Source organism: Desmodus rotundus, chromosome 1, assembly GCF_022682495.2.
Source record: "Desmodus rotundus isolate HL8 chromosome 1, HLdesRot8A.1, whole genome shotgun sequence".
Taxonomy (NCBI): Eukaryota; Metazoa; Chordata; class Mammalia; order Chiroptera; family Phyllostomidae; genus Desmodus; species Desmodus rotundus.
This window is the reverse complement of record NC_071387.1, coordinates 189,281,172-189,306,617: the sequence shown is the minus strand read 5'-3', so window position 1 is coordinate 189,306,617 and position 25,446 is coordinate 189,281,172. Positions and strand designations below refer to the sequence as shown.

At 41.2% G+C, this 25,446-nt stretch overlaps 1 protein-coding gene across 3 annotated transcripts in view; it reads right to left on the bottom strand.

Annotated features, from left to right (window-relative positions):
• BASP1 (brain abundant membrane attached signal protein 1) overlaps nt 1-25,446 on the bottom strand; it is a 62,068-nt gene that overhangs the window by 13,442 nt on the left and 23,180 nt on the right. Inside the window, exon 1 of one of the 3 annotated variants that reach the window (XM_045186423.3) lies at nt 17,617-17,696. The exons of the other annotated variants lie outside the window; for them this stretch is intronic. The gene's annotated coding sequence lies outside the window, so the exon portion shown is untranslated. Of the gene's footprint in view, nt 1-17,616; nt 17,697-25,446 lie in introns of those variants that run through there. 3 annotated transcript variants of the gene reach the window in all.

The window sequence follows — 25,446 nt, the reverse complement described above, 5'->3', positions numbered from 1 at the left end:
TATGATGCCATAGCACCAAAATCCAGACCAGAACCAAAGAAAAAAAATTGCCTGGGTTCCAAGCCAAGGTTCCATCCCTTTCTACCGCATGGCAGAGAATTAGTTGCCTAACTTCTCTCTCTGTGAGCCTGTTTTTTCATAAGCATAAAATGGGGGAAATAGTAATATATAGCAGTCAAGATAACAAAGACTTCAATGCTTCTCTTAAGCCAAGGGCGTCGTCTGTGGCGCCCTTCAGATTATATCTCGCCTGACATTCTCTGCAGTGGAAATGGTCATCTTCGGGACACTTCCATTATATCAACAGCAGTCAATGGGTGAAAGTGAAGCTAAGAAAACACAGCTGTTGCTTCCCTTTCACTATCCCCAGACCTGTCTCTCTCATTTTCAAGTCCCAACCTAAGCTCACCCTTCTGTCCATGACTTCCTTCACACGCTCATGGGAGCATCATCCTTAGGTCCACATCCATTCAGTCATCTTGATTTTCCTGGGAGATACACCCACTTGCACAGTTTTAAGAGCCTCCAGGGAAGTCTGAATATTCCTTTGTCTAATGCCTATAGCCTACTGATAGCTATTTCCTAAGCTTCAGACTTCTGTGGCCAGTGTTATACCACTGACAAACGTGAGCATCCCTTATGGTCTTCCAAGTCAAGACTTTCTCAAGTGCACCCATTGCTACCTTTCCCACCTACCTAAACCTAATCCTTTTCCTGTGTTCCCATCCAAGAGACCAGACCCACCACCCACCCGACTGTCTGGGCAGAAATATGGGGACTTTGTGCACCAATCTGTACAACCATCACCACCACCACCACTCTCATCCAATTGCTCATGCCCTTCTTCCACTTAAAATCTGTCATAATTCCACTGTTAGGTGCTGGCAAACAAATATGACTTAATAAGTCAAATATGACTTATATGCTTCTGAAGAAAGATGGCTTGGGGCTCCAGCAGCCATTTTGAACCAGAAGGACAGAAATCAACACTGAGGATGGAAGAGCTAAAAGGTAGGAGCCTGGTATCTGGATAATACCACCGAACTATCACATCAGCCCTCAAGCCTATTTCTGGAATTTATGTAAAAGAGAATTAAACTTCTCTCTCATTGGGGTCATTATAATTTTGGATTTTCTGTTCTCTGTGAAGCAACATTGAATTCTAACAGTAAATTTCTCAAAACCACTCCTCAAGCACCAAATATTCAGGTTAAAATATCTCAACACATTTAGCTATGAGCCATTCTTATGAATTCCCCCAGCCCTATGACCATCTCTCAAACACATATATTTCTCAATTATCAGTGTTTGGGGTATGATACTACCAAAAAATACCAAGTCTGTTCTGTGAATTTTCCACATAAAATATTACTGATGATGTAAAAACTGAATAACAAGAATTAAGTTGATTTTTAATACTTAAATAAAGTCAATGAAGCTAATCTCACAAAATAATAGACAAGTTAATCAAAGAACACACTTTTTATAAAGTGCAATGTTTTTATAAAGAAAAAAATAGGTTTTTATAGCCAAGTAGGACATGGTCAAATTAAAAGTGTATCTTAGTATAGGTGGACAAAACAGCTCTAGCAAGAATTTTAACAATTAAAAACAAAAAGGAGCCCTAAAAACACATTTGAATAAGAAGCCTTAGGGATGGCCAAGGAAAAAAGACTTCACTCAAGTTGTGGGCTAAAGAAAAATTAATGAAGTAGGAAGCAAAAAGCAAGCAAAGATACAGAAATGTTAGTATATGAAAAAGGAGCCATTCCTAGAGAATATGATGGTCTAAATTGAAGTTTAAACAAGGGAAGAGGCTATGCATGGCAAGTAATTTAAAGTAGGTTCAGAAAAACGTACAATGCAAAACTACCTTAGCATTAATAGAATAAGACGAAAGGTCTCATGGAAGTAGTAAATGAAGTTGGCTTTTCAAATTCTGAGTCAGATAATCACATCCTCTGCCAGGGGTGTCCAACCTTTTGGCGTCTGGGCCACACTGGAAGAAGAAGAGTTGTCTCAGGCCACACATTAAACACACTGCGACACATAATCAGAAAAAAAATCTTATAATATTTTAAGTAAATTTACAATTTTGTGGTAGGTCGAATTCACAGCCACCCTGGGTGGCATGTGGCCCGTGGGCCACGGGTTGGACACCCCCGCGAGTCTAGACTTTGCTAGCCCCAGAGCTGCAGAGGGAAGTACCACGTGGAAGGTCCTGAACAAGGAGATAACTGTGACTGGCTGCTACAGGTATGCACAGCAGGAGCAAGTGGCTCCTCACCTTGGACCAATTTTGTTTCCTGAGTTAAAAACAAGGCTTGGGGAAGACTGCTACTTACTGCACCCCACCCAGGTCTGACCTACGCGTCCAGAGCTGAAGCAATGCGAGGCTGGCAACTGCAATGGCTCCTCGCCCAGCCTGACAGGACTGGGGCAAAGGTGCCTGGGCTCACAAGGGCCCTGGGAAGTCCAACATCTTGCGATCTCAAAGAAAACAGTGCCTCCAGAACACAGAATGAAGACCGCCATACCCTAGTGAACAAGTGTCTGTGTTGCTATAGATTGAATGTTTGTACCACCTGTCCCTCAAATTTACAGAGTATGTTAAAACTTAATCCCCAGTGTGATGGTATTTGGAGGTGGGGCCTTTGCAAGGTGGTAGGCCAGTGAGGGCAGAGCCTGAATGGATGGGATTAGTGCTTAAATACAACAGGCCCCAGAGAAGTCCCTCCCTTTTCTCCAGGTGAGATTACAGCAATACTCAGGCCCCCCAGGAACAAGAAAGAGAGGCCTCACCAGACACCCAGTCTGCTGGTACCTTGATCCTGGACATCCCGGCCTCCAAATCTCAGGGAAATTAATATTTATTGTTTAAGCCACCCACTCTGGTATTTTGTTAGAAGAGCCTGAACAGACCAAGAGGTCTACAGTAGTTATCTGCAGTAGTAGCTATGCCAATGAGCTTCTACAACTCAACACCTACAGATTTATAGTTATGCAAATTATCTTTAATTTGGGATTTCAGTGTTTTAATGTTTAACATGATGAGGAATAAGGCTACCTCCATAATTAAGAGATGCTAAAGACCAAGGAACAGTGGTATGTGAATAAAAAATATATATTCAAGGAGCCCTAGAACAAGAGCACCAATGGGTAAAAGTGCCTTAAAACCTGTAAAAAAGCATAACTTACATGTATTTTTATTAGTGATTTTTATCAATATCATGGTGTTCAGAGTCATCCAGCACCCATAAGCATGCTTGGTTTAGGATGCCATGCTACACTATGGGCTGGAAACTATTCATACCCTGCCAGTGGACATGCTGCCTCCTTCTTCCAAGTTTAAAAGAATATTTCTGTGGCTGAACTTGGTTTCATTAATCCTCAAGTTTATGCAATGAGAATGTTCAATTGTAGAATAAATGCTAAACCATCTTTATGGTGATGATTACCAAACACCACCATACCCCAGGGTAATGCCAACTTGAGCCAAAGCAGGTAATTTTGAACAGTTCCACTGAAGTGACCTCCCGTTTCAATTTAAGCAGCAGAGTCAACCACAGAATTAATGCCACATATGCACCAATGTTCGGAAATAATTTTTGTGCAATATCTTTATCCAGCACATACAGCAACAATTTATGATGAAAAAAACAAGCTTTTATTTTAAAGTATGACATAATTGTTTTCACATCAAGTCAGTAGACTTAGGTCACAAAACAGGCTGCCCTGATATGCATACTTGTTGGTCACTCTCTCCAGGTGACAGACACTGGACCTGAGCTTGTTGTTTTCACTGCAACAACCAGTGGCTAAATTTAACTGTGCCCCAGAGAGATGGTTGCATTTATAGCTAATGTGAGAATTCTGACACGATGACTGCAAGCAACCATCTAAAACACACTTACTAGAATACTGACTAGCAAGAAACCATCGTTCAAACCATCGTTCACATCTGGAATATTTGAGTGTTTGAACTGTAATCATTGTAAGCAACCCAGAGCAAGACAGAAAAAGCCTCATGCCCCAGGGGTTACTGACCAGTCAATGCCTAAGACTGCTTCATGGTGGCCCAGATGCAGAGACTTCTCTGCTCACTAAACCCTTTCTCCAGGAAACAGTGGGAAACTGCTAAAAAGACCATAAAATGCTAGATATTTTCCAAATCCTCTGCAGTGCTTTTATCCCCCAATTCCTACAGAATGAAACCACCAATTCTTTTAAGTTAAAACTGGCACCATCTGAAATGCCAAACTCATATACTTCATTCCCACCACTGTCATATATGAAAAGAGATCCCATTTCTTAAGTTGGACTGAGAGGTTATTCCATCAAAGGCAGACCTAGTGCTGGCCCGGGAACCTTATATAGGCCACATCAGAGTAGATGCCCAACCACTCAAGAAAGAGAGACAACACCACAGAATCACTGTCAGCCCCCTACACTGCAAATATGGGTATACACGAAAGTTTCTCCCTTTCCTTGTTTTTCTATTAACTGAGTAATCAATAAAATTTACAAGAGAAACTATGAATACATTGTGGTTGATCGTAATTGCTAAAACTATTAATGGTGCCATCAAAGAATGCCTTCTTACTCTCAGGGAGCAGCATAGTAGGACAGCACCTTACTGTGGCGTTAAGTCACCCAAGAAGGTAGACAGAGTGTGAGTGAATGAGGGAGGTGTGTTCTTCCTGGTAACCACTCAGCCTTAAAATGCAGTGCACCTCAAATTTTGTGGGGAAGTCACAGTATGATTCAATATGTCAGTCAAGAGTCCCCTGATTTAATATTTTTAAAAAGCTTAAGTCTGAGTCACAGAAAACCCCAACTTTGCACACTGTCTTCACGTGCTAGTTTTGCAGCCTTGCCTGTCTCCAAATCTATCAACTCCTGGTGGGTCAGTGGGTCAGGAGCCTTTGTTTTGTTTCAGTGAATTGATCCAAAAGCCTGACACCCACCCAGTGCAGTCAAAGGGACTGGAGAAGGGGGCATCTGGGATCCTGGTGGCTCACAGAAATAGTGACCGCAGTCACACTGCCTCTGCTCCAGTTCTGGAACGGAGCCTATGAAAGCTTCAGAATCCCATTCATTTCCAACAAATGCAGCTATGTATGGCACTCATTTAAAGAAGTCAAAGAAAAGTCACCCAAATGGCAAGCAATAAATTAAGTTTTATTGCCTGAGAACAATTCAAGCAAGTCAAGAGCATGGAATGTAGACCAAGAAAAGCTGAGTCACACTGGTTACGTGACCTGTTACTTAGTTCTCTGTGCTACAGCTTCCTCATTTGTACCACGGGATAACGGGGGTACCTACTGCATCGGGATGCTTTATCTTACAATGTTAATCTTTACGAAGCTTAGGACCACTGCCTGCTTAGCACTCAGTAAGCCTGCATTCTGGAAACTAAAAGGTGGTGTTTTTGCAATTGATAATTAAAAGAGATTACACAATGTTGTGAAATGTCATTTAAAAATGAATCTTTGCAGAGTTTTGCATTCCTTGTAAAAATGGTTTTATGTTACCAATTCAGAATCAAAATCACAACAATCCAAGCTTTTTATTTATAAAGTAGAGTCTTTGAAAATACATGTCTCTTAACAGTTCCAAATGCAGGACTACATATTGAAAACGAAAAAGCAGCCCGGTATGGTGTGGCTTAGTGGATTGAGTGCCAGCCTGCGAACCAAAGAGTCTCCAGTTCGATTCCCAGTCAGGGCTCATGCCTTGGTTGTGGGCTGGTGTTCAGTGGAGGCACACAAGAAGCAACCACACACTCATGTTTCTCTTTATCTCTTTCTCCCTCCCTTCCCCTCTCTAAAAATAAATAAATAAAATCTTTTTTAAAAAAAAGAAAGAAAAAAAAAGCAAACACTGCCACACTACTGGGGTGACATTTCCAAAGACCCAGCTATCACCGTGATGGTTACCCATAAAAAGGATTTTGAGTAAGTACAAATTCACAGATTTGGGAGAAATCCAGGCGAAGAGTTTTGCTTCACTAATTGAAGCTTATGTTTGCAATCCTAAGAGGACATTATCAGATTCAAACATGCCCCACATATCTGAATTCCTAACTGGGTACCAACGAGAATCAACCCGACTTTGCAAGGCCCCGGGGAGAAGATAACTGAAGCTGGACCAAGATCAATGGCCTGGACTATCTTACCACATCCTGCAGGACACACAGGCCCAGATCTCAGGGGCAGTGCGGGGTCAGCATTTATCATTGAATATACAACCATCTGTTACAGGTACAGCAGCCTCCACTTATCCACAATCACTGTCGTGAAAGGACTAAATGGGAAATTTCAGAAATGATGTATTTGACATTGTGCGCCATTCTGAACAACACAGTGAAATCTCTCACACCCCAGCTCAGTTCAGCCCAGCATGTGTCATCCCTTTGTCCAGCGTCCCCCTAGCTATTAGACACTTAGTAGCCCTCCAGGTTATCATATCAATATCTGATATTGATGTTGGAATATCACAGTGCTTGTGTTCAACTAACCCTTATTTTAGTTAATAACAGCCCCAAAGCATAGAGTAGTGATGCTGGCCCTTTGGATATGCCAACGAGAGGGCATAAAGTGCTTCCATTCGGTGAAAAGGTGTATTTGTATAGGATAAGCAGTATATGCAGGGGTTGGTACAATGAGGTTTCGGACATCCACTGGTGGTCTTGGGACATGTCCTCTGAGAATGGGGAAGGGGGGGTGGCTACTATACTAACATTGACCTATTTTATTTGGACCCTGAGTTCGGTGACTTCCAAAATGGTTTACCAAGAAGAAACAAAGACAATGAGGGGACTTTTCGTACATAGCATGCCTTCTCAGAAAGAGCTAAAGGCAATGTGTATTATTTAGTTAAGTGTGATTGATTATTCAGGGAGGGGTAAGGAGCTGTGTAGCTTTACTCCCCAATTCATTCATACATTTTATTGAATGAGCCAGCTAAATTGGCTTCTTACAAAGCTAAAGAAGCAAACACTAAATCAATACTACTTTCCCAGGCACTTATCAGAGAGCTGGGCAGTCCTCATTGGAGTGGAAAGATGCTTCAAAATTTACTGAAGGTAATCACATTTGAATAGAAAGCAGGCGATTCATAGTTTACAGTCAAAAAGAAATTCCCACAAATTCTTTGAAAAGTCATTGTCATATTAATGTTTAAATACAATTCATAATGAGTCATGTTCAAATAGTCATATCATTCCACACTTCAGAAATTACGAACAGTTCATGGTGCTGGAAAGTAGGATGACAAACTGAAGATGGTTTGCTGAGGAAGAAGAGATGGCAGCAGATGAAGAAAAGGCAGGTCAAGTTCAGGTGTGAAATGGTTGTGGCTACACTTCAGTACAATCAGTTGAGACTATTCGGGGGCTAGGCGAACACTGTTACTCCAAGTTTCCATGGATTCTATAGAAACCCGTGACCACAGAATACCAAACTCTCACCACAGACTATTATTAAAGGTTTCTGCACATGCTTCTAAGGCTTGACATTAGTTTCCATTAACACTTAACTACATGTTTCATCAGATAAACATCAAATTATTTCTAAGATAAACATCGGTGGGTGTTAGTTGACAGAGAGAGCAGGGACGCTCAAGCTTCTTCAGTTTCTTTGAAGTTTTATTTTGGTTTCAATAAAAACTCAGCTAGCCAGCTCTGTAAATTGAGCTGGTTGAAACTAGGGACTACTCTTCCTGGACAAGAAGACTAAGGTGACGAGGAGATTCAAACAAGCCTGAAATGACTTTTAGGAGAAAGGCCAGTGCTGTTCTGAAAAAAAAGAGAGCAATTTAAATAGAGAAGACATAGAAAGGCACCTAGACAATAGGATAGATGTAATTCAAAAATATCTTTCAAGTCACAAAACAAAGAAAGTGTCAGCAGAAGTGTCAAATCGTTTAGATCCATCCAAAAGAGAATGTGACTGAGGGAAAGACAATGATCCCCCAAGTAAGCATGCACACAATTAAACAGCAGCCAGGCGCATCACGGTCCGTACCACCTTGGTACTCTGCCTTTAGAAAGTAACACCAGGGAGCACCTAGTAAGGGCCAGGTGGCCGAACCCTCGTTTCCACCCCTCATTTCCAGAGGTCTACACCTGTCAGGCCTGCGAGTCCATTCGACCACAAACTGAGGTTGTTTTCTTCTTCAAAATGGAAACTATCCAAGTCACTAACGTGAGAAACAGACCTTTAGTCTGTGTTTTAATTCCAACAGCATTCCAGATGCACTCAAGGAGGGTTCCCGCCGTCGCTGTCAGACAGCCTTCCTGACACCTCCATGGAGAATTCTCGGTTGTTTACTGCAGTGTGGGCTGGAAGATTCCATCAACAAGCTTTCAAAATATACAGAAAAATTCCAGCTTTTGAAAATTTCAGGGGAATTACAGAGCAGCATAAGCAACTCCTTTGATACCCAGAGATACTGCCTATTGAGAATTCTTTCTTGGGATACGGACCTAATTAAAAGTGTGCATTACTCACCACACTTGAACTTTCAGATATCAGGGTCGACGAGGACTTGACGGGAGTCTTTAATTCCTATTATTAAAATATTTCTGTTTTTATAAACAGTGAATGAAAACTAAACTCTGAGGACATACTCTCAGGATATGTTCAGTAGCCACTTAACTATTAAGGAGAGAACATCAACAACACAGAGTGGTAAAGTCTCTTTTGTCCACCAGGAAACTAGCTTTCCGAATGGTCTGCCCAAGATGCCCACCAATATATACAATGGTTCAAATACACGTAATAATAAATCATTTTTGCTTTTCTCACCCTAGGTAGAATAATCTCTCAGATTAATCATTAATTCACCTTGAGCAATTACTCTGGGCCTCGCACACCTGAAGTTCTAGGAGAACCAGCAGTCAAGCAGATGGGGTTCCTATGTCCAAGGCATTTATTTCCCCATGGGGTTGAGAAGTAATCAGTTGTCAATCAGCCATTACACATGACAGGCAGTACAAATCAGAATGGAAGGTGAAGGCTAGAGGAATGGTAAGAGATGGGTTACCAACCTTACCCCAAGTTTGTTGAGAGACTTCAAACAAAAGTCCCGTTCAAGAGCCCCAGCTTCAAGAGCCCCAGCTACCTCTGCAAGCTATTTGCAATTCAGGAGTCAAGAGCAACTACCACTTTATGACAGAAAGGACTAGCTGTGTGGGGAAATATAACTCATATGACAAAACATAACAGAAAAATGATCTATCAACTTTAGCACTGGAGACTTACCCAATCCACAAAGAAACTCTAGAATTAATATTTTTCAAAGCAGGTTTTAAATCAAGATAAAATATTCTTCGTATAGAGACACCTTCCTTTGTCATATGTTCCGTGAAATTTCAGAGTTATTTCCATGTAGCCTCAACTTGTTTCCCAAAGATCTCTCTGGAACAAAGGACAAGCACCATTCATTCAAGTAATTTCCCTGAAAGAACGATTTCAAGGATCCTGAAAACCACTGGGGGCTTGTCTTGGCATCTTGAAGACAACAGCAACAGCCGTTCTTCCTTGCTCTTCGAGCTGAGTCAGCCTGAGCGAACACAGTTAGGCAGGCAGGAGGGAGGGCAAACCTGCTGGAGATGTCTCCCCCCTGTTCCCCTGTGGTCCTTCGGTTACTGTAATGATGCTGCCCAAGATCTAATGCATATTCTTGCTGTGGTTTAAGATCTAACTATTCTTGGAAGGGCTTTTCCTTCAATTCATAAACCCAAAGTACTTTGTTTTTGATAAAAATTGATCATATATAAATGTCTTTTCTATCTAGTGATTAAGAGTTTAGAATTAAATGAAATCAATCCTGCATTCCATATTCTCCAAAGTGATAGTTACATAAGACTCTTTAAATAATAGGCGATTGAACTTGGAATATCTCACAGGGCTTAATCAAGTCAAAGAGGAGGATCTGACAGCAGAACAGAGAAAGGACAGAGGTGATGACTGATCCAAGGAGTTACTTTAATGACTCTCTGCTGGTGAACAGCTCTATCCCATGTTATCTGCGGACTAACACTTGTCTCACTGTAATTACTGGTGTACTTGTTTGCCTCACTCACTATAAACTCCTTAAAAGGAAGGAAACAGGCATCCGTCCCCCAGCTCATTGAATAAACAAGCATTAATTGTGCAATATTTTAATGTGGTTTGTATTTCCCCACATTGCATTTAGCAGGGTAGAAACAACCCACACTGCTTGCTCATTTGAACTGCTTTTAAAACGCTTAGTCTTAGAAATATACTTCCAAAGCCACTGATCTTTAAATAAAGAGTGAATGCATCACAGAAGCAATACTTTTAACTACATAAAATAATTTTTTGTTTATGACTTCAAATGAATAAGTGTACAGCAGAAATAGATGTCAGAATCTAAATTTCTATACTGGTCATGCCTTGGGTTTCCTTACTGCAGCCACAGCAACTTTCTGTTTATATTCTCCAACTTCAAAACCAAAATGATGCCTTCACCCTGGCAGGTCTCATCAGAGAGTTTAAAAATAATAATGTAATAAAGGAAAATATCCCCTAGTAAACCGCTTGGAAATACACATGAAAAAGTGTATCAGTCATCCGGTTATCCATTTGTCATAAATTGCTGCTCAGCCATCAATACCACGTCACTCCAGCTAATTACATATTCCAGAGACACAATCTACAACCTGGGCCAAGGCTTCAAAATAAAACATGAAACTTGGTATGTGAGAGATCAGCAGTCAGTATGGCAAGTTAGGGAGGCTCAGTAGTACATAAAACAAAAACTAATTGCACAGAGCTCCCACTGGCCTTTCTATTCTACTACTCACCTTAAATCAAACTGACTTGACCCTGTGGAGTAGATGAGCCATGACCCATTAGCTGTGCCCTCCCCTCCTGCTGGCCAGCTCCTTCAGATCCTTATGGAAGTCCATCCTGTGTGCTGGGGGTGGGACATTAGGGGAAGGAGGAGGAGCTAAAGGAGTCACAGCTGCAGACAATGCCATAAACTAAGTGTATTTGAAATGAGGTTGTTTTAGGACAAAGTACTGATTTAACAATAAAAGTGGCAGGTGTTTATGGTACACATGGTATGAGTATGTCTTACACCCCAGTGCAGCTAACAGGTGCAGACAACAAAGACCCTACCATCCCCTCAATTATAACTAGTTTTGATATGTCAAAAAAAGTCTACTAAAGTGAAAATTTTATAAATAAAGTACCACGATCTAGAAATGTTGTAGAATGAGTCCACTGTATTGCCAGATTAGACTTGCTTACCGGAATCCTGCACTGTTATTTAACTACAGGTTACTTGAGAAATCAATTTCATGTTATTGTAAAAAACTACATCTTTTACATTTAATAAGAATTCCCTGAATAAGAATTGGCTTTAAAAACCTAGACACTGACCTGTGAAGGCCAGTAAGAGTCAGGGATGAGACAATGAAAGTTGAATGTTGACCATGAAGAAGTACCTGAAAACATGGGGACGTGGATGGGGGAGTAAATCATAAATGTTGTCTCATGTCCCTCCTCTCCCCTCACAAAAGCACTGTGACATTTGCACAAGGTTCATTTACAAGGTGGTTCCTGGATGTGACAGTAAAGCAAAGGACAACACTCTGACACATGCCTTATTTGTATAGTACAATGCCAAGGGCCACCAGGAAATGTCCCGTTCTGCGCCTTCAGCCCATACTGGACCACAGGCTCTGTGCTGGCACTGACATCCAAAGATGAACGAAGCCAGTCCTGGCCTGGAGGAGCTCGCAATGTAGAGTAAGTGGTCACAGCACAGAACCAGGACTAGATTCCTATTTATTTTGTCAGGTTTACATATAATCAACTAATGTGTAAATTAAGATTTTAAACCACATGCTCATCTGAGGGCCAAACACTCCTGACTTCACATGGGCTTCACACAGGCTGTTACAAGAATGCATTGGTTAATTAGCATGCGGTAGAAGTGATACCACATAACTCCCAAAGCTAGCTCAAAAGATGCTATGCAGCCTCTGCCTGGTTCTCTGGGAACGTTTGCTTTTGGAGCACTGAACTGCCAAGTTAGAAATCCGACCATTCTGCCCTGGCTGGCTGGCTCAGTTGGTTAGAGCATCACCCTGACATGCCAAGGTTCAGGTTCGATTCCTGGTCAGGACACATACAACAATCAACCAATGAATGCTTCAATAGCAAATGGATGCATTCTCTCTCTCTCCCCCTCTCAAATCAATAAATAAATTTTTTTTAAATGCATTTTGTTGAGTTGCATAACAACAACGAACCTGGAGCAGACCATCATGTGTAAGGACTTGGAAGAAGGGATGAAGAACGTAAGGACCATGAGCCCAGCTGTCGCTCCTGGTAGTTTACTTCTGCAAAGATTCCACAGTATTGTACTATTTGTTTCCCACAAATAACATACAATTTCATCCTTCCTTTGAGAATCTACCTTGCGAGGAAGCTTAGATGCATGAGCCATTAGTACCAATTACTCGTAATGTCTCAGAGATTTAGAATAATTACTACTAAGGTTACCGCCTGGAAACAGAATAATTACACTAATTGGAGTTCATCAGATATTCATCTTCATAGTAAGCACAACTGATGAGGTGAAATCTACTGTCCATAAATGAAAGTCATCTCAGCTGCCACAGGTGACTTCCAAAAGACATGTGCCCTCCATGAATATAATGCATGGTAGGCAACCTTTGACACTGAACAGTGCGGAGTGCCTGGTATCTATCAGCACTGTTATGGGTCAATGAAACCCACATATCCCTGCCTCCTGGGTCTTTTCATCTAGAGACATTAAATAATCATGTCAGTTTTGATAAATGCAAGAGCAGAATGTTTGGGGAAGGCATCTGAGAAAGTAGAATTTAAGCGGAGGAGTACTTGGGCAGTGGGAAAAAGAATATTCCAGGCAGAAGTGGGAAAAAGAATACTCCAGGCAGAAGGAATAGTAAGAAAGAGCATGGAGCATTGGAAGACCTGGAAGGCGGACCATGTGGCGGGAGAACAAAGGGTGGGTGAGAGACGTGAAAGAAAGGGGGTCGAAGAAGAAAACAGCAGGCGAATATGCAAGACCTTGCAGATCAGCGAAGGATTTTATTCTTTATTCGAAGGGTAGCAGAAAGTTGTGATACACACAGGAATGCCGTACTTAGATTTAGAAGACTCCTGGGCGTTGATCAAGGACAGGGACAGAGGCTCCACCTAGATTCATGGCTTAGAGTAGGAAGTAAAAGGGAGTAGAGTTTGCCTCCCCAAAATGTGCCTCCTTGGGATATTGGTGTCTCAGGCTGGTTAATTTTAAGAAACAGCAGTCATGGGAGAAGATCTGAAAATCAAGTAAAGTTATCCTTTGTAAAAGGACCTTTCCATGTGCAGAAATCTCCATTTGCAAAGGTGTTTCCCTCACTGTATCAAGAAGATACCTAAATCCTGAAAACTGTTGTTAATGGAGAAGGCATGGACTTAAATCTGAGTAACAATTTTGCCCTGTTACCTGTGCTTTTCCCGCTACAACTGACTCTTTACCCCAACATCTTCTTTTCTCTTTAGTTGAAGGTGGTATGCCTGTTATTAAACTTTAGTCTGTCTCAACTTCAGTGTTAAGAGGAGCCAGAAGAACCTTAAAAGGTAGGGGGAAAACTGTCCTCCCCAACAGGGGAGATGCACATATGTGCAAGACAATTTCAAGGGAGAGTTGATAGAGCTTTGTTACCAGAACAACCTCGGCTTTCCAGAACGAATGGAAGAAAGTGTTATTGACCAGGACAGTGAGCACTGAAAGACCACAGACACTGGCTTGACAATAGAGGCTGTATAAATTAAAGAGTTAAAATAAAATAGTCTACAGTAACTTGTATCACGTGGTTCATGCAGAAAATAATTTACAAGTAAAAACCTGTATTCAAGATATTGAACAGTACCAACTTTCAGTTATTTTAGGGCCAGTGATTTTTCTGATATGGTAAAATTGAATTGTTATATTCAATAGATTGTGTATTAATGGGGGGCTAAATGTTGGAAAAATTTGTTTCAGGTGATACCTAATAAGCTTAGTATTCAATGTATGTAAAAAGCTGTTGTTTTAGGAACTGAAAGTATGACCCACCTTGACTCCAGGAGGCCATAAGCAGTTCCACCTCTGTGACTCAAGAGGACTCAGCCATCAAAATGGTATCTGAGACATTGTGCTCCAGGGTGAGATGCCCACCGCCCAGGGCACAGATGAAAGAGTGCTGCAGCTTTTTATCTGATTAACTTTTCCCTGAATTCCAATCCCCTTACCTACACTTTTCTTTTCCTTATAAAAAAGATCAGTTTAAAATGGAATTTAAGACAGTCTGTTAGGATACAACCCCGCCTTCTTCTCAGACCGCCGGCCCTCTGAATAAAGCTCCCATAAAGATTCAGTTCCTGTCTCTCTACTTATTGGGTCTCAATGGTGTCACTGGGCTTGATCTCCAGGGTCTTGCCCATCAAGGCTGAGCCCAGTGACACCATCGAGAATGTCAAGGCCAAGATCCATGACAAGGAGGGCATCCCCCCGACCAGCAGAGGTTGACCTTCATGGGGAAACAGCTGGAAGAAGGACGCACCCTGACTGCAACATCCAGAGAGTCCACTCTGTACCTGGTCCTGCGCTCGAGGGGAGGTTTCTAAGTTTCCCCTTTAAGCTTCCCACACGTTTAATTGCACTTCCTTTCAATAAAGTTGTTGCAGTCCAAAAAATAGAGGGGGTTAAGTGTGGACACGCCCACATCCACATTTGTTGGGAATGCCCCTCAAAGAATCCCTTAATTATCACTACTTGTTTTATTGCCTGGAAAGGCCCCGAAGTTCATTAGCCTTGACTTTTGTGTCATCCTAGAATTCATGTGATTCCTGACACTTCTTACTTCCCACTATGAAATGCCCCACTGTATAGGAACCTAGCAAAACTCCAGCCATTCTTCCCACCTGTGCTTGTGTTAGAGCCTCTATCTTCCAATGTCTTCAAGTCTCCGTCCAGTAAGCCTTGCCCCCTCCTAACATTCTGTACAGTGAGTTCCTACCAATAAGCGTGGATGGTAGAATAGGATTTTAAACGGGCCTACACATCTTGTCAATTCTTCCATCTAGCATAAGAAGGCTCGTTTCCACTGCCACTATTGGTGGGAGACTCTAAAGTGGGCTTTCTCTGAATAACTCGAATTTACTCAAAACTAGCTAGTTCTTTACACTAGGTGCACTAAGCAAATACTTCTCTCTTCCTTTATGCACTCCCCTGTAAAATTTGGATATATAAACAACCTAATGGAAAGGCTTTCAGGCAGAGGAAAAGCATGACAATACACAATTCAGTGTTAGAATGAAAAACAGGTTTCACTATGTGTTAATGCCTATTGATTGGTGGCAGCTGCCTAAAGCCCTGTGCTGGGAGGGATCCCAAGACCTCCACAAACCCGTGTCCATCATGAGTACAACAGGGGGAATGGCATCCGCACCCCTGAGGGACAATGGAGCCACAGAAACAACATTTCGAATCCCACACCAGGCTCTAGCTTTTCTAGCAATATGAATCTTAAGCAAATTAACCTCTCTGCATTTAACGTGTCAGATGAAGACACTTTAAGCTTGCCCCACTGGATTTGTGAGCATTAAACCAGGGCCTCAAGTGTTGCTGCTTTTCCCCACTCCCTTCTCGAGGGCAGGAACGTGTGAAGGAGCACTTTGCCAGAAATTCATTTGTTGAAGCCCTAACGTCCAGTACCTCGACTGTGTCTGTATCTGGAGAGACAGCCTTGAAAGAGATGATTAAGTTAAAATGAAGCCATTAAGGTGAACCTTTCATCCAGTAACGCTGGTGTCCTTATAAAAGAGAGCAGGACACACTGGCAGAGATGCCAGGGATGAAGGCCCACAGATTCAAGATTCTGTGAGAACAGAGCAAGCAGTCAGCTACCTGCAAGCCACGGAGAGAGACCCCAGAAGAAGTCAAACCTGTCAACACCTTCATTTTGGACTTCGAGCCTCCACCTATTTGTTATGGCGGCACTGACAGGCTAAGGGGAACAAAGCCAGTGCCTGCCACCACTTCTATTACCTTCTATTACCATATGCATTCCCACTCTCTCCTATTCATGCTTCCTCCTCTCGAGAGCTCCTTTCTTTTCACTCCTGTGGAACACTAGAAGGAGGGCACCTGGGGCTCAGAAACACGGGGTAGCCTTGGCTGGTGTAGCTCAGTAGATTGAACATGGGCCTGCAAACCAGAGGGTCGCTGGTGTGATTCCTGGTCAGGGCCCACACCTGGGTTGCAGGCCAGATCCCCAGTGGGGAGTGCATAGGAGGCAACCACACATTGATGTTTCTCTCTCTCTCTTTCTCTCTCCCTTCCCCTCTGTCTATAAACAAATAAAATCTTTATTGAAAAAAACAAACAAGGGGTAACACTGATTGCTGACCTAGAAAAATATAGTTTTGCTTCCTGTATTGTACTTACCAGAAACCATCCCCCAACACACACACAAGGGCATTCCTGGAACAGAAAAGAATGGTGTTCCCCTCTCTCCATCCAGAAGCCTCGCAGCAAAATTACCGAATATTTATTGTGCTGAACTTCCCCCAAAGCACAGCCCTTTCCTCCTTTTCAGGAGGGTTTTTAAAAGCCTCAATAGTTAATAAGAAATGCTGCCAATCCCCTAGATTGAACTGTTTAATTAGGTAGGGAAGTAGTTAAATGTGTTATCAGAATCCAATTTAAATGGAAATGCGTCCAGGCCAATTAACCTCACACTAACCACAGCGCGAATTAGTGCGCTAAAACATTTGTTCTAGCCGTTTAGATATTTCCTCTGCCAGGTACACTGTGCAAACAATTGCCAACCCGCCAGGGCCTGCTGGTTTGCCAGGCTGCACAGGCTAACAACTGTTCAACACCCTAAGAGTTTGGGTGTTGTTTTGTTTTTTAGATATATCTTCCCCCCAGTTCACACCCTCTCCCAACAGGAATCATGCCCAACTCAAAACTGCCTTCAATTTGTTTTGTTTTGTTTTGTTTTTGTTTTTTCACTTCCCTGAGAAAAGGCAGTTAACATTTTTTTGCAGTATGACATCATCCCGGACTTCTCCGACCTTTATCTCAGACTCTTGGTTCTCGCTCCAGAATGACAAAGGCCCCTCCTTTGGCTGTACACCTCGCCACTGGGGATCAATACAAAAACGAGACCCACAAGTGCTATCTCTTGGTCTACAGAAGGCAAATGGAAGGGGCAGCGTGAGTGCATTTGTCCTGGGTTGCCGACTGCTCTCTCTAACCACCACTTCTCCCCAGAACATTCTAATATTTGTTGCTGAATACAGTAAAAAAAAAAAAAAAAAGTGTTACTAATTGACAGCATTAAAGTTTAAAGTGCAACTAAGTGATATTTTATATTTTGGATGAGGAACACACATGTGAAGACTGCTGAAAAAATATTTTTTTTGTTAAATTCACTCTTTTTATTACTTTCTCTGTATTCATAGTAGTAATGAATTAAACACAATATCTCAGACATAGTACTAGAATGCTGATTTTCCACTGAAAGTGTATTGTATTTAAAACCACAGCTCTTACCTTAGGGAAATCATGTAAGTCCACCTGGTGGCTGCCTCCCTCTTCACTGTGGCCTGTGTGGCCTCCGCAGACAAGCACCCACCCACCCAGCAAACTCCAGCACAGCTGAAATCAAAGCTAAGCTCTCTGGGTGGTGGAAACAAAACGAGTCTGAACAGGAAAGGTAGAGGTAAATAGAGTGAGCGGTTAGTTTTTGTCTCTTACACCTGTAAAACCTTCAGGGAGACTTTTCATTGGTCAACCAGGGGACGGTGTTCAGGAGAAGGGGCACATTCAGTTGTCAGTCACGTGAAGAAACCCATGCCTGGGAAACCATGACCCATCTTGTCTTAACAACCTTTCCGAGAACATCGGGACAAACACTAGTTGCTATTTGTCTGAAAACCAAACACTGATATTTCTGGAACCAGGTTTCTTAAGTCCAGTGGGGCGAGCCCTGGAAACCCAAACTTGAGGTCTCACCAGCAGATCACCAGGATGCTGAGGAAGCGCTGGTGCCACGATAACCTGCGGCCCTCAGAGTGGTGCCCACCAAGGCCGGGGTATCACAAGAAGACCCAGGAACTCCTGTCACCACCCATTGCTAACCGAGGTTCTTTCTTTTTCCTTAGGAAAGTGAGTCATTCAGAGACTATTCCAGAACACCCTGTTTAACCATAACAATGTATTTAGTAAATACCCCAGTAGTCACATCATATCACCCTACCTTCTTGATGAAATGCAGGATAAAGGGGGTAAAAAAATCACCTCAAATCTCCCTGCCTGTAAATCACTGATTTCTCTAGATTTTCCTTTTCCCCAATCATCTTAAATAGCCCAAAGGCAAATACAGAAGCCATTTATCCTCTATTGAAACAGCTGAGAACATTTGTAAAGGTCAAAGACAGCAAATATTCTTACAGCCCCTACGGTTTCCAAGACAAAGCTCAGAAAAGCTAAGACAGTGTCCTGCGAAGGCCCAACCTAAGAACCTTCTTCTGTACCTGCCACAGTTACTAGATGGTTGCCGTTGTTCTCCCTTTTAATATACTATTTCCACAATTAGATCTTGTTACTATTTAACTTGGCTATTGCATTGGCCTAGGTGACAATGGTGTTTTGAACAGCTGTCAATGAGTAAATGATGTGGGCCTTTTCAAAAGCACTTTGCCAACCAATTCAGGAACTTTATAAAGTAGAATGCTCAACCAGGAAAAACTATTCTCTAACATCTATTTCTTCAGAGATGTATAAAAGAGGTTTTAATTTGAGCTAATATAAGGAATATATTCTTTTTCTCAACCTGAAAAACTGTAATAATTAAAAGCATTACAAAAACTGTGAAGTCATTTTTTTTACTGGTTTCCTTGGGGGGAAAAATGTAAATCAATCAAAATCAAAGCTTATTCTTCTCCATTTATTGATATGTCGAAAGGTGATCATTTAAAAATATGAAATTACAATTGTGTCTTATCTAAAACTACCAGTTTCACCAAACTGTTAACATTGCTAAAATCAAACATCTAAAAGTTAAGCTTCGTAAAATGTTTTAACATGTAACTCAGTTCTATATTTTAATGACTACTGCAGAAATTTAGAGCCCTTTAAATCCTCTAAATCAGCCCAAATACTATAAATGATAGTTCTAAAGAAAAAAGGTTAAACCTCGTGTATTATGCAGCTCTCAAACCAATAAGCCAGATAACACTCACTTCCCTCAACACAGGTGGCTGGATTTCCCAAGAGAGTTTTTCCAAGCATTTCTAGGGCCCAGTGCTCCATATTCCACTTGCTCTGTGGCCCCCAAATTAGCCTAAAACCAACTGGCTTCTTTTCAAACATGTACCTTCCATTCACAGCTCTCCAACCTTGTACCACTGTAAATTTTAGGAGGAAAACAAACGATGTGACACTATAATTTATTTTTATGAACAAAGTTATTTTCATACATGCCATAAATTCTTTGGCATATGAAGGAAGTCATGGGCCCATAAGGTAAGAAGCAGAGAGGTCAGCTGACGCAAAAGTTGGCCTGGAGATAAAGCAGTAGCAGGTAGAACTAGAGATGAGGGGGCCAATCATGTATCAAGTAGAAGAACAGTAGTTCTTTCTGCAGGAGACAGGAGATGGGGCAGCAGGGAGAGACACAAGGAATCAGATTTGGATTTTCAAAAAATGATGGGAATTTTTTTTTTTCTTACGTTGCAGACAGTGAGTAAGAGTTTGGCTCAGTCAGACAGAAGGGAGGGGTAGTAGGTGTGAGGCTTTCCTGGGAAATAACCTGGGTTTCCACTTAGCCACTAACCAGCTCAAGGGACCCTGGGCAGTCCACTAACTTTTCTAAGATTCTTTTAAATTCCAAAATAAGTGTTTTAGTCATGAGCTTTCAAACTTTTTGTTATGAGGACATGAGTATTTATAAAGGACTTACATTGTACTTAAGATGGTATTTAAAGCAACCACCCAGTTTCTGCAAATGAATCCCGCACACATGGAGGCAGAATGAAAACCAGTTAGTAAACTGAGGACTTGGTCCACTTCTAATCAGGTAACTCCTACTACAAGGCTGACTACTATCTGATTAGTATCTCAAAATTGGAACTACAAGGAAGGTACCTGAGGCCCACCTGTGAAGGGTAAGAAGAAAGTGAAGGGAGCCAACCAAACGCACCAGATTCATCCACAGTCTTTATTAACAGCAGCCACCAGCCTCATCCTGCTAGAAAAGGTATCATGTCAGGTTATGAGCCCATGTTCACTATAACAAGAAGCACTTCTAATCCACAGTTCACATCATGTACTTATTAAATATTTCTTCCATGCTGCATCTCTTCTGTGACACATAATTTTTCATTAAAGAGCTTAGCACCATTCTCTCTAAATAACATTTAGTATGTTAACATATTTGAAGGTTGTCCATGTTACAGAGGGTAAAGAGGCCAAGGCTTACGGCAAGTACAGTGTAGCAATGTGGAGAGGAGAGGGGCCATCAGACACAGATTTGAATTCTATCACTTTCTATTAGCTGTAGAATCTTATGTATATTATTTAACCCTAGTGGACCAAAAAGAGGCCGCATACTAGACCTGACAAACTCAGGGGAGGCCTGCAGGCAGCCTACCATCTCAGAGACCTACAGAACCCCATAGGATGCTCTGAGATTCAAACTTTCTAAGTAAAAGTAAGTCATGGCGGATAGTCATGTCCTAGGCCTATATCTTCCTTGACAAAGATCAACCTTTACCGTAACTGAGCTTGTCCATTGTCTTTTTGCTTCTAAGATAACATACCTTTGGAGTGTCAGGGTCATTTCCTTCATGCCGACCCCTCACTGCACCAGAGCAGAGACCTCCAAAACCCTCATTGTTATTGTTGTCATAATAATCATTAACTGCTAACTATCCTATACCCACAAAGGTAAAAGAAGTGTCTATTCACTTTACTTTGTATCCAAATCAGAGATTTCCCAGCTTTGCCTCGTCCTGCCTCCCTAATCTATCACCATAAATTACAAGTAACGCCTTATGCCTCCTCCTCTGATTGCAAAGTGTAACAAAAGGTACAAAACTCCCATTCTCTGAGCATTTTCTCAATCCGTTGAGATTTTGCTTCCCAGCAATTGTCATCAGTTTGGCTCAAATAAACCCACACAAATTCTCTACAGGTTGAAACTTTTCTTACGTTGCCACCCTCTATTTTGTATTTGCTCACAGGTAAAATGCATCTGACAACTCGAGGGGATAAAATTCAATGAGAGCATAAAATGTACAATAAACAGCCGACAAATGTCCAATTTCATCCCTTAACTTCTCAGATTAAAAAAGAAAAAAACCTCTGATAGAGGGAATTTTTTAAAAGATACGACCACCATGTCAGAAACGTCTTTCTTACAGTGAACACCTGACAGGTAAGTAAAGTAAAATTTAATTTCCCTCCCGAATCCATAAGATTCAAAGCATGTTTAAGGAAACTATTAAAAATGATTTAACCAAAATAAGAATAACTTTACCTTCGCTCAACAGCAGCAGCCAGCGTCCACGAGGCCAAAAACAAACCACTCGGGCAGATCCCTGAATTAAACGCCTGAAAGGTTGGACCTGATCGGAGGATGGACCAGTCCCAAATAGCTGAGATTCCAAAGAAACTTTGTTGTTGTTGTGTTTTTAAGAGGCCACAGTGATTAAAGTCTCCATGCAGACATTTGCTTCCAAGAAAGGTATTGACAACACCGTTTATATCCCTGCATAATACAGTCTTTCCTTTTGTTCCTGGAGTGGGGTGGTGAGGGTAGGGGACAGTGAAAAGTGTACCTCGTGTGTCCTTGGTATTTTAAATGGATAGTAAGATTGGCTTTTATCAGTCTAAGTACTAATGACTAAGACACTCCTTTCAAATGCCAATTAATTCACCTTGACTCAAGACACAATAAAGCCAAGGAACTCCAGGAATTTGAAGAAATTCAGTCTATCCCTAACATCATATAGTCAGCCTTTCTCTGAAGGCCTCTCAAGTTCCAGGACTTTCACTTTTCTTTTTTTCTTTTTTTTTTTTCATTTTAATGCCAATTCAGTATGGAGGCTGGGGTTGTATTAACCTACCCATTTTAGACTTTTGAAACCAGGACAAATGTCCTGGCCACATACTGAGTTGTGGCCAGGATTATTCTAAACCTCAGACTTTAATGTCCTACCAACTACCGTATTTTTGCCCTGTATAATGTGCACCCACGTTTTCCTGTGCATTATACATGCGATTATCACACCCAGGGCATGTAATCATTATCCCAAGGATAATGCACATCCCTATTTTTCCCTCAAAAGTTTGGGCAAAAAAGTGCACATTATACACGGCAAAACATGGTACTCTCTTCAAGATACCATCATGGGCTGTCTGGAAACAGGACCTCTCTGAAACAAGCAGATGAACAGCTACAGGTGCACAGGGCAAAGCAGAAAACGCTGGGCTCTTCCCTACTTTATGGTGCGCATGCTAAATTGAGGTGCTTAAGGCGCACTGAATATGTGCAAAGCACTGTGGTAAGAGTTTGAGGATTTCACTTAATCCTTACAATAACTCTGTGTTGTAACCCCCATTTAACAGATGGGGGTTGAGGCACAGAGAAGCTAAGCAAGTGGCCAAAATTCACACAGCTAGAAAATGGCTGGGACAAGATTCTCAACCCAGTGAATCTGGCTCCAGAGTCCAACCCCACTACACCTGGCCCTCCAGACCATGCTTTCTAAATGTACTCCCTACACAATATAATTGTGTTTAATGGCTGAAATATACATTTCAGAGAGAAGTGCAAAAAACAAACCAATGAATCCAGCCCATCCTCCCTCATCTAAAATGAACCACCCCAACAACAAAATTAATTCAACAAAGTTCATAGAATGTTTAAGGGAGAAGGAGTAAATACTGTGTAAATGCATTACCTTCCCCACTGAACACCATTTTCCCATATTACCTTGAAATGTTTCCTTATGCCCCGTGTCCCTGTGGTGCTAGCAGATGGTTTCTATGTCTCAGTCTCTAAAGCTTTCAGGAATTTATTCCTAGACTTCCAAGCCTGCTCAGTTGCAACCTTCCCTCACTGATGGCCTTGGCTAGCCAACAAATCTCTGCTTTCTTTGTGTTTGTTCAAAAAAAAAAAAAAAAAAAATCAACGGTCTTTGGAAAGCCTGATTTTTTTTTAAGTTATTGAAATCCTTAGGGTGCAGAAGGAAAACACACTATGAGACTCTGGGCCTCCCACTTCATCCTATTTCTGATCTCCAGAGGGAAAAAGAGAATGCTGTTTGATCACAGTGCTGCTTCTCAAAATTACAACTTAACTGTATCCGGGAAAGAATTTGGCTCTATGGTTGTCTTTTACTGTTGACAAAGTTCACTGGACACGTTTTCTCACATGACACTTACATAGATGTCTGTCTTAATAGCTGCAGAGGGAACAGCATATAACAAAAAACCTCCCTTTGGCAGGCTTGGAAACTTCCATGGTTTTAAGACGAGCCCTGTGTTTGCTCAAAAGAACTCAAATGCCATCTCTTGAGTTATATAAGCAGCCATAGGGAATTCAATGAGAGTGGCCATGCTGGCTTCATTGAAGCCACTTTTGGGCAACCCCCAAGGCAGTGTCTCAGAATTTCAAATATATCCAAATGGACAGGAGTTTAGGATTATGGTGGATTAGCATCTTTAAGAATGAAATATTCTACTTCTGACTGAGTACACCCAGAGCCCTCAGATCTTGATTAATCAGCATAAAACAAAAACACAGCTCGATATACAGAAATGAGTGATGTCGATCACACTGACAGCGTTGAAAGGCAGACTGAGAAGTCCAGGGGCCCCCCAGAGCCAGCCCTGTGCACGTTTACACGTGCGTGTGGCCCTTACTATAGCTTGAAAGTAGGAATTATTATCCCAGTTATATAACTGAAGAAAGTAAAATCCAGAGAGGTTTGAAGTAATTTGTCCAAAGTGGCCCAGCCAGTGCCTAGAGATTTTTTAAACCCAGTGGTTTTCTACTACACCCTAGGAAAATGAAAAAAAAAGAAAAAATTCCCCAAAACACATCAAGAGTGTACTCTTTTAAAAATTCTGACTATTCATTTCTTGATATTTATCTACCATAATTAAGCCAAAAAGTAAAGTTCATGTTGCATTCGGTTACCTTAAGTCTGAAGAGACAGAATAAATAAGAAAGATTCAGTAAGAGGGGAAACCTGATAAAATGAAGAAGATTCCACACCATTTTCCCTTGTCTAAATATGCAAGGTTTTTGCCTAGTTTTCAGTTTACCAGCTAAGAGGATCGTTAAGATGTTAATCTTTTATATAAAGAGGGCGTAAAATGAGTAGTTTTAAAACTACACATAAGAACAACAAAAGCCTAAGTGAACCAAATCACGTCTTTCAACAGAAATAGACACCAAAGGCAAATGCTGTTAACAAATAATAGACCAGCCTTTTTTGAATATTTTCAAATCAAAAATTTAAAAGAGATCACAAAAACAAGACGAAACAATTTTATAAATCCTTTATTTAAAAAGCATTGATTATTGCAGCTTTTAAAATTTGGTAGGGCTTAATATAAGTTTTTAAGCCTCTAAATGAACATCTTAATTTAAAATGGTCAATGAAACCCATTTGTTTTAGGGGTGCACTGGTAGAAATTGGAAATAAGCTTCTTAGTAGACTAGTTAGGTTCTCTCTTTTACATACATATTTAAAAATAAAATATTTTCCAAAGACTAATATGAAGCACTATAAATAATATTCTATACAAATTAATTTTATAACATTAGTAAGATTTATTTTATAACATGCGCATGTGTGTATATATATATATATACATGGTACCTTAATTGCTTTAAAAATGGTTTTGGGTTTTGCAATTTTTTCTGAAATACAGTGAAAGGCACAGACATGTATTTTACAGTGATCAAATCTCACCCAAACATAAGTTCTTCATACTCCACTTATGTGACCATGGAATGAAAAAGGCTTAAAATTGCTCTAAATGTGAATTAAACACACACACGTAACTAATGATGACGCCTACAAGAACAGGGAGCCGAGGCCTTTAAGCTGAGCTCTTCCACTGGATGTTTTAATTAGAGTGGTCTGGGGGAGAAAGGGTCCTCTGCCACAGACCACAGTGAAAGCACAGGCACCACTGAAGGGGAAAATGCCACTGTCGATATAATCACTTTGGTGCATTTTTGTCAAAAGGCCCAATTAGCTCCCTTTCTCACCTGCTAAGGCTTGGTAAAAATCAAGCTAGGTAAAAGATTAAGATAAATGATCTTTTTTAAAATTCTATTTAAAAATGATATTGCTCAAAAAC